The sequence below is a fragment of the Natator depressus genome, chromosome 1 (genome assembly GCF_965152275.1).
Source record: "Natator depressus isolate rNatDep1 chromosome 1, rNatDep2.hap1, whole genome shotgun sequence".
Taxonomy (NCBI): domain Eukaryota; kingdom Metazoa; phylum Chordata; order Testudines; family Cheloniidae; genus Natator; species Natator depressus.
Window position 1 is genome coordinate 304,479,572 of NC_134234.1, and position 6,715 is coordinate 304,486,286.

The following is a 6,715-nucleotide window of genomic DNA, read 5'->3' on the forward strand; positions in this document are numbered from 1 at the left end:
ATGTGCAGTGCTGTTCAGAAACTCAATTCCCATTTCGCTCAAGTTCATGAACGTTTCACAGTTGGAATTCAGTTGTCTTTGAAGTTTGTTTGGACCCTAATAAACTGTCACTAGTCCATGTTTCCATGATTGCAGGGAATTGCGATGCTGCAAAAGCCAGATTAATCCACATAGTTAGTTCTCTACACAACAGGAATTAATTCATCTTTTAAATTTTTCTTTTTCTTTTTTTCTTAACTAATCTCCTTTTTAAAAAGGTCAGTTTTAGGCCATGTCTGCGCTATAAACTTTCATCGTCCATGAACAGCAGGGTAGCTGCAATAACCTAGGTGAGAGCAGCGACGCACAGCTGAGCCATGCTAAGTACAAACCCACCTGAAACGAGTGGGCCTATGCTTAGCTCATCTGTGCCTCTACTACCACTATCCATTCTACTTCAGTACCAGGCAAACTGGTTGCAACTATAGTGGTTAAAAAATATATATATATATATCAGACAGACACAATATATTGGAAAAGAGTCAGCGCAGCTTGTAAAGAGAAATCATGCCTCCCCAATCTATTAGATTTCTTTGAGGGTGTCAACAAACATATAGACAAGGGTGATCTACTTGTTATAGTGTACTTGGACTTTCAGAAAGCCTTTGTTAAGGTCTCACACCAAAGGCTCTCAAGCAAAGTAAGCGGTGATGGGATAAGAGGGAAGGTCCTCCCATAGATAGGAAACAAAGGGTAGAAATAAGTAAGTTTTCATAATGAAAAGAGGTAAATAGTGGGGTCCTCCAAGGATCCACACTAAGACCTGTACTGTTCAACATATTAAATGATCTAGAAAAGGGGGGTAAACTCATAGATGAAACAAAATCACTCAAGATAAGTCTAAAACTGACTGCAGAGGGATCTCAGTACTGGGTGACTGGGTAACAAAATGGCAGATGAAATTCAGTGTTAAGTGTAAAGTAATGCACATTGGAAAAAAATAATCCCAACTATACATACAAAATGATGGGGCCTAAAATAGCTGTTATCCCTCAAGAAAGAGATTTTAGAGTCAAGGATCGTGCTCTGAAAACAGCTTTTTTGACTGTTGCTGCACATTGAGCAGATAGCCATGTTAGGATGCATTAGGAAAGGGATAAATAATAAAACAGAATATATCATAATGCCCCTTGATAAATCCTTGGTATGCCCATACCTTGAATATGGCCAGGGCTGTCCTTAAGATTTATGGGGCCCTACACAGTATTATTAAACTGGTGCCCCTATGCGCCACTGAAGGCGGTCCCCAGGCAGCGCTGCTGACCACAGTGTATTGAGGGGACACAGCCACCACCCTCGCCTGCAGACCCCCAGAATCCTTCCCCATTGCTGACCCACACCAAACTTCGTACGCAGCAGATGCTGCGGCAGTGGCTCAAGGCAGGCTTTGTGCTGTCACATGAGGGCTGCATCTTGCCAGAGCCCACGGCCCTCCTGCAGTGTTTTTTCACAGCCCTGAGCAAGAAAGTTACAGCACTGTTAATTGCCAGTGTAGACAAGCCCAAAGTTTCTCGACACCTTAAATGACTGCTTCTTGGAGCACCTAGTCCTGGAACTCATAAGAGGAGAGATTTAGTCCTAAATGGAGCACAGGATCTGGTCCAAAAGGTGAATATAGCTGGACCGCTTGATAATAGTGACCATAATATAATTAAATTTAACGTGCCTGTGGTGGGGAAAACACCACAGCAGCCCAGCACTGTAGCATTTAATTTAAGAAAGGGGGACTGCACAAAAATGAGGAAGTTAGTTAAACAGAAATTAAAAGGTACAGTGCCCAAAGTGAAATCCTTGCAAGCTGCATAGAAACTTTTTAAAGACACCATAGTAGAGGCTCAATTTAAATGTATACCCCAAATTAAAAAACATAGTAAAAGAACCAAAAAAGAGCCACCGTGGCTAAACAACAAACTAAAAGAAGCAGTGAGAGGCAAAAAGGCATCCTTTAAAAAGTGGAAGATAAATCCTAGTGAGGAAAATAGAAAGGAGAATAAACTCTGGCAAATTAAGTATAAAAATACATACAATTAGGAATGCCAAAATAGAATTTGAAGAACAGCTAACCAAAGACTGAAAAAGTAATAGCAAAAAAAATTTTAAGTACATCAGAAGCAGGAAGCCTGCTTAACAACCAGTGGGGCCACTGGACAATCGAGATGCTAAAGGAAATCAAGGATGATAAGGCCACTGTGAAGAAACTAAACCAATTCTTTGCATAGGTTTTCAAGGCTGAGGATATGAAGGAGATTCCCAAACCTGAGTCATTCTTTTTTGGTGACAAATCTGAGGAACTGTTGCAGATTCAGGTGTCATTAGAGGAGGGTTTGGAACAAATCGATAAACTAAACAGTAATAAGTCACCAGGACCAGATGGTATTCACCCAAGAGTTCTGAAGGAGCTCAAATGTGAAATTGCAGAACTACTTACTGTAGTCTGTAACTTATTATTTTCCACTTCTGGCTACAATCTTACAACCATATTGTTGAATGTATTTAAGGAGAGAGTAGAGAATTTGACCTAAACTGACTGGTTCCTTAAAAATAACATTATCCACTCAGATCACCTGTTCCCAAATCACAACATCTCATTCCCCTATCCCTAAACCTCTGACTGCCATCCCTTATCACAACCCCTTCCCCCATCCACAAGGCTTGTTACCCTGTCAAAGAAAGCTATCAGGTTGATTTGACACGATTTGTTCTTGAGAAATCCATGCTGACTCTTACTTATCACCTTATTATCTTCTAGCTGTTTGCAAATTGATTGCTTTATTATGTGTTCCATTATCTTGCCTGGTACAGAAGTTAAGCTGACTGGTCTGTAATTTCCCAAGTTGTCCTTATTTCCGTTTTTATAGATTGGCACTATATTTTTCCCTTTTCAGGTCTTCTGAAATCTCTCCCGTCTTCCATGACTTTTCAAAGATATTCGCTAATGGCTCAGATATCTCCTCAGTCAGCTCCTTCAGTATTCCAGGATGCATTTCATCAGACCCTGGTGACTTGAAGACATCTAACTTGTCTAAGTAATTTTTAACCAGTTCTGTCCCTATTTTAGCCTCTGATCCTACCTCATGTTCACTGGCATTCACTATGTTAGACGTCCAATCACCACCAACCTTCTTGGTGAAAACCGAAACAAAGAAGTCATTAAGCACCTCGGGCATTTCCACATTTTCCTTTGTGTTTCCCCCGTCATTGAGTAACAGGCCTACCCTGTCCTTGGTCTTCCTCTTGCTTCTGATGTATTTGTAGAATGTTTTCTTGTTACCCTTTGTCTCGAGCTAGTTAGATCTCGTTTTGTTCCAAGAACTTGTTGGATAATCTGTTCCCTGCTGTGTTATTTTCCCAACAGATGTCTGGCTAGTGGAAGTCCCCCATCACCACCAAGTCCTGTGCTTTGGATGATTTTGTTAGTTCCTTTAAAAAAGCCTCATCCACCTCTTCTTCCTGGTTAGGTGGTCTGTAGTAGACCTCCTACCATGACATCACCCTTGTTTTTACCCCTTTTATCCTTACCCAGAGACTTTCATCGTCTGTCTCCTATTTCCATCTCAACCTCAGTTCAAGTGTACACATTTTTAATATATAAGGCAACACCTCCTCCCTTTTTTTCCTGCCTGTCCTTCCAAACTGTACCCTTCTATACCAATATTTCAGTCATTCATATTATCTCACCAAGTCAGTCTGTGATGCCAGCTATGTCATAGTTGTGTTTATTTACTAGCACTTTGCGTTCTTCATGCTTATTCCCCATACTTCTCACATTAGTATGCCGACATCTAAGACACTGATTTGATCCTTCACCGCCCCCCACCCCCAGTTCTGTCTTGTCTCTCCCTGATCCCTGCTATAAGAGCCCATGCTCCTGACCCTTCTCTCATGTCTCCATGTTTTTGACTTACCTATGGGCTAAGACACGAGAAGTAATTCTTCCACTCTACTCCATGAGGATTAGGCCTCAACTAGAGTATTATGTCCAGTTCTAGGTGCCACATTTCAGGAAAGATTTGGAGAAAGTCTAGAGAAGAGCAACAAAAATTATTAAAGGTCTAAAAAACATGACCTATGAGGGAAGATTGAAAAAATTGGGTTTGTCGATTATGGAAAAGAGAAGACTGAGAGTGGAGATAATAGTTTTCAAGTACATTAAAGGTGTTACAAGGAGGAGGATTGTTCTTCTTAACCTCTGAGGATAGGACAAGAAGCAATGGGCTTAAATTACAGCAAGGACAGTTTAAGTTGGACATTAGGAAAAATGTCTTAACACGTCAGCGTGGTTAAGCACTGTAATAAATTGCCTACGGAGGTTGTGGGATCTCATCATTGGAGATTTTTAAGAGTAGGTTAGACAAACACCTTTCAGGGATGGTCTAGATAATACTTAGTCCTGCCATGAGTGCAGGAGACTGGACTGGATGACCTCTCAAGCTCCCTTCCAGTCCTATGACTCTAATTCTTCTTTTTAAGGAGCAAAACAAGATGCAACTTGACTTTATAATATCTTTCACTAAACTATAAAGCACGTGTGAACAACATTCTAAAAGAAAATGACCCTAACATTTCAGATTTCCCCTGTGATTTTAAATGGGCAGAGTCCTCTACCCATGTGGAGCCCTTTGACTTCAATGTGAGAGTAGGTAGCCACGCATCCAGAGGTACAAGAGAGATTGGAATCTTAATCCTACACTCAAAAAAATAGGTAGAAATGGTTTCCTCACACACAACTTCAAATTGCCCCATGACAATCCCCAAAGGCTGTATTCTGTTCCTAGTCCTACATATCAGAAATTGCACTTGGAAGACTGGATGGCTCAGAGGATTGGGGTACGGTACTTTTCATCTCTAAGTCTTCTGGCTGATAGTGACTGACCGAATTAACATCTAACAAATGTTAACGTACCCATATGAAATTAGTTGATGGTCTCAGAAAAATATCCACACCACAAAAACCACCATCACAGATGGCACTAATTGTTACTTGTTCACAGACTAGCTAAAGACAGAATGAGTATGGAGACTGATGACCTATCTCCAGTCCTTCCTGAAAGAGTTAATGCTCATTGTCAGGGCAGCGTGGAGAAGCTTCTATGGCCCATGGTGATATAGAACTCTTAAAAATTGCTTAGCTTCTTATGTATGGGCTTGGTAAATGTCCTCCCCCCACCCCAATAAATATCAGTTTTACCATACACAAATAAGCCCGGGGAAAAATGTATCCATTGATGATAATTGAAATTTAGAGATAGGCAATGTAAGAAAAATGATGCTTGAGAACTTATTAGGTTATGATTTAAGGATATTTACTTTGTATATTTTGACCTATGATGTTAACAGTTTGTATTTTAAGTTACAAAGCTTTAACTTTTTGAATCTCATCTGTCATTAAATAATTATTGTTTGACATCCCTTATTGTTGGACCCCTTCATAATTTCCTGTAACTGTGAATTGTGAATAAAAATTAAAAAATGCTTAAAATAAACAAATATCTATTGAAATGATAAAAAAAAAATTCTGCCAAGCCTAGTTCTGTACCATTTTTGTTCAAACTTAGCAAAGACAGTATTCTCCAATAAACACCAGAAACACGTTTTGAAGTTTTAAAGTTAAACTATATTTTAGCTAATTATACACACCATTTTAAAATTGATAAAAGTATATGTACATCTTCATGTAACTGAAATCCAGCTTTGAAGGGTTTCCACTCAAATTTTCAGTATAGAGATCCTTACCCCTTCCTTTGATGCATTTGATACAAGCCACTGGATAGAAACAGGATAACGTATGGGTGGACCACTGGTCTTGCGCTGGTATGGCAATTCATAGATTCATAGACATTTAGGTCAGAAGGGACCATTATGATCATCTAGTCTGACCTCCTGCACAACGCAGGCCACAGAATTTCACCCACCTCTCCTGCAAAAAACCTCACACCTATATCTGTGCTACTGAAGTCCTCAAATCGTAGTTTAAAGACTTCAAAGAGCAGAGAATCCTCCAGCAAGTGACCCGTGCCCCATGCTACAGAGGAAGGAGAAAAACCTCCAGCGCCTCTTCCAATCTGCCCTGGAGGAAAATTCCTTCCCGACCCCAAATATGGCGATCAGCTAAAGCCTGAGCATATTCTCATGCTGCTAAGAAACCAATCCCACTTGCAACTCCCCTACCCCCCGGCAAACTCGAACTATTTACATTGTAAGTTGTTTGGGGCAGAGATCATCTTTTTGTTCTGTTTGTGCCTAGTGTAATGCGGACCTGTTACATGACTAGGGCGCCTAAATTCTCTGGTAATAATAATAGAAGAGCAAAATCCGGTCTTCTTTAAACTGAGATGAAAACTTCATTCCAAAATGACATTTTTGTAGTAAATGATGAAGGAAAGATTATAGTGGAATTGAACGACAAGTGTAATTACCTCTGTGATAGGGCCATTGTTTCCTATACTTAGGACTCAGTGAATTCAATGGAAAGATTCTCACTGACTTCAGTGGGCTTAGGGTTGGGCCAATGTCATATTTTATTTTATATCTGAGTGTGGACAGTGGCAGTTTCATATTAGTCCATTCATGTGATAATATATGGAGTTATGTGCATAAAACACTTGGTCTATTTATTTGTTACATATATTTTGGGGACCCATGTGGGGGTTAGCACATTATTGCCAACACCAAGCAT